The following is a 3,762-nucleotide window of genomic DNA, read 5'->3' on the forward strand; positions in this document are numbered from 1 at the left end:
TCCAAGACACATGCACGAAGCATATCTTCTATTGTTTGGATTGTTCTCTCCGTCTGACCGTCTGTCTGGGGATGATAAGCTGTGCTGAGAGCAACTCGAGATCCCAATTCACGTTGCATACTCGCCCAAAAGTGAGATGTGAAGCGAGTATCACGATCAAAAATGATCTTTAGTGGCAAACCATGTCTTGCAACAATTTCATCTAAGTATACTTGTGCGTATTTCTCCATTGGAGCCGTTTCACGCATGGCAAGAAAATGAGCGCTTTTAGTCAGGCGGTCGACGATTACCCAAATGCTATCATGCTGTCTAGCAGTCTTTGGCAGTTTGGTAATAAAAATTATGGAAAGTTTATCCTATTTCCATACGGGAACACTAAGACTTTCTGGAGTTCCGTAAGGCTTTTGGTGCTCTGTTTTGACTTGTAAGCATACTAAGCATTCCTGTACATATCTTCCAATGTCTCTCTTTAATCCAGGCCACCAATAACCAGCTCTTACATCATAGTACATTTTACTTGTACCAGGATGTATTGACAGTTTAGACTTATGGGCTTCATCTAAAATCTTCTTTCTTAATCCACCAATCTTTGGAATCCATAGCCGATTCTTGAATACCTTCAATCCTCGTGGATCATCAAGTAAAACATCGGTATAATGTACCATCCCTTCTTTCTTCACATTTTCTGGCTTTAGGGCCTCTACTTGCCATTTCTCTAGTTCATCTAGAATAGTGAACTTTACTGTAGTGTGAGTAATAGCATAACACATACTATTACAATAAACCTTTCTGCTAAGTGCATCGGCACCTACATTAGCCTTTCCAGGATGATACAGGATTTCACAGTCATAGTCTTTGATCAGCTCCATGGCTCGTTGTTGTCTCATATTCAGAGTTTGCTGACTGAATATATACTTGAGACTTTTGTGGTCGGTAAACAATTGGCATTTTGTACCAAAAAGATAATGTCTCTAGAGTTTTAGGGCGAATACCACCGCAGCGAGTTCGAGATCATGGGTGGGATAATTCTTCTCATAATCTTTTAGTTGTCTCGAAGCATAGGCTATCACTTTACCACGTTGCATCCAGACACAACCGAGTCCCAATCTTGAAGCATCGCTATATACGGAGAAATCATCATCACCTTATGGAAGTGATAAGATTGGAGCATGAGTCAAAAGATCTTTCAGAGTTGAGAAAGCTTTTTCTTGGGCTTCACTCCATTCGAACTTCACTTCCTTTCATGTAAGACTTGTGAAAGGTACGGCTATACGAGAAAAGTCTTTAATAAATATCCGGTAATATCCCGCGAGACCCAAGAAACTACGAATTTTGGAAGCATTACGGGGCACTTCCCAATTCTGAATAGCTTCGATTTTGGTAGGATCTACTGATACACCGTCACCAGAAATAACATGGCCGAGAAATTGAACTTGGCGAAGCCAAAATTCACATTTCGAGAATTTAGCATATAGTTTCTCCTTTCGAAGAAGTTCTAATACCACACGAATATGTATGGCATGATCAGCTTCAGACTTGGAATAGATTAGAATATCGTCAATGAATACGATGACAGATTTATCAAGCATTGGGCGGCATACCCGATTCATCATATCCATGAATACAGCAGGAGCATTTGTCAAACCAAACGGCATGACAAGGAATTCATAATGTCCATATCGAGTACGAAAAGCAGTCTTCAGTACATCCTGCTCGTGTACTTTCAACTGATGATAGCCAGATCTCAAATCAATCTTTGAGAAATAGCTAACACCCTGAAGTTGATCAAATAAATCGTCAATGCGAGGTAGTGGGTACTTGTTCTTGATAGTCACCTTATTTAGTTCACAATAATCAATGCACATTCGCATTGATCCGTCCTTCTTCTTGACAAACAATACCGGGGCACCCCAAGGAGAGGTACTCGGTCGAATGAAACCTTTGTCAAGTAGTTCCTGCAGTTGGATCATCATTCCTTTCATCTCAGCTGGCGCAAGATGATAAGGAGTCTTTGCAATTGGAGCAGCACCAGGCACAAGGTCAATTCGGAATTCTACTTGCCTGTCCGGAGGAAGTACAGGAAATTCTTCGGGAAAAACATCTGGATATTCTTTAGCAATGGGAACATTATTCACCGTTTTCTTCTCCTCTCTTGAGACATCGACTGTGTAGGACAGATGGATAGAATACCCTTTCAATATGAATTTACGAGCTTTGAGGAAAGATATTATTTTTAAGGTTCTTTGTTCACCGTAGACATAGATAGGATTCTCCCCTTCAATGGGAATACGTACTATCTTTTCATAGCACAAGAGTTTTGCGTGGTTCTTTGACAACCAATCCATGCCGAGAATAATGTCAAAGTTGGGCAAGGAGATAGGAATCAGATTAGCAAGAAATTGTAGTCTTCAATTTCTATGACACAATCCTTATAGACTTTATCAACAAGTAATGATATATTTCCCGCAGTATCTACGTGAAATGGTTACGCAAGTGCATAGCAAGCAATTTGAAATGAATGCGCAAGTTCATGAGACACAAAATAATCTGAGGCACCAGAATCAAATAAGATGTGAGCAGGTCTAGAGTTAACAAGAAATGTACCCGTCACAACATTCAGGTCCTCGCGTGCCTCTTCTGTGGTGATCTGGAATGCACGACCCTTAGCTTTTGGAACCTCCTCCTTTTTAGTTGGAGTACCCTTTGATTGTTGAATAGGAGCCTGACTTCTTGCCGATTGTTGAACAGAAGCATGACTTCCCATCATCTGACTAGTAAGAGTAGGGTAAAAACGCTTCTTGTGGACAGTAATACCACATGCATAACAAGTAACATCCTTCCTTGAGCAAGCTGGCTTTATGTGACCCGTTTCTCCACATCCATAACAAACAATGGTTTCCTTGTCTATTTTGCATTGTCCCGGATGATTCTTTCCACAAATGCGACATGAAGGCGATTGTATAGAAAAATATTGCGATCTACCGCGTCCACGAGGGGCATTTTGAGTTTGCACTTGATTACCAGGTTCAGTCCGAACGGATTGAGCTGGTAGAAAAGAGGGAACAGGAACAATTCTTTCAGTACGTGGATGCTTCGGAACAGTAAACGTGGCATCACGTATTTCTAAGTCATGATCGCGTCTTCGAGCATACTCAATGGCTTTATCGAATGACAGTACTTCCCGATTGGCAACGAAATCGTGAATTTCGTGTCGTAGTCCCTCCATGAATAACTGAATTTTCTCGTCTTCGGTTGGAATATACTTTGTAGCGAACCTTGCTCTTTGATTAAACTGAGTTTCATACTCATTCACAGTCATTCCTCCCTATTTAAGCTCGAGGAATTCCTTCTCCAATCTCCTCCTCATGTCTAGAGGACAATAGTTCTCTAGCAAACGAGTATTAAACATTTCCCAGGGTAAATTCTCCTGGTCAAACCCGTTGAGAGCTTCATATGTTGCTTCCCACCAGACCAAGGCTTCTCCGATGAGCATGGCAGAAGCATAATTAGCCTTGTCTTCATTATCCACATGAGAAATACGAAACACTTTCTCTGTGTTCTGGATCCAGGTAAGAACAACAATGGGATTAAGAACACCAGAAAATTCCGTAGCACCACTACTCTTGAAATCTTTGAACGAGGGACGCTTCACCTCCCCTTTTGAAGATTCTCCAGAGGCCTTCTCTTTTCCTTTATCACCATTCTTTTTGTGTTCTTCGAAAGTCTGTCGAATAATACCAGTAAGTTTACCCAACAGTCGCT

Source organism: Lactuca virosa, chromosome 8 (genome assembly GCF_052849685.1).
Source record: "Lactuca virosa cultivar CGN04683 chromosome 8, Lactuca_virosa_CGN04683_v6, whole genome shotgun sequence".
Taxonomy (NCBI): Eukaryota; Viridiplantae; Streptophyta; class Magnoliopsida; order Asterales; family Asteraceae; genus Lactuca; species Lactuca virosa.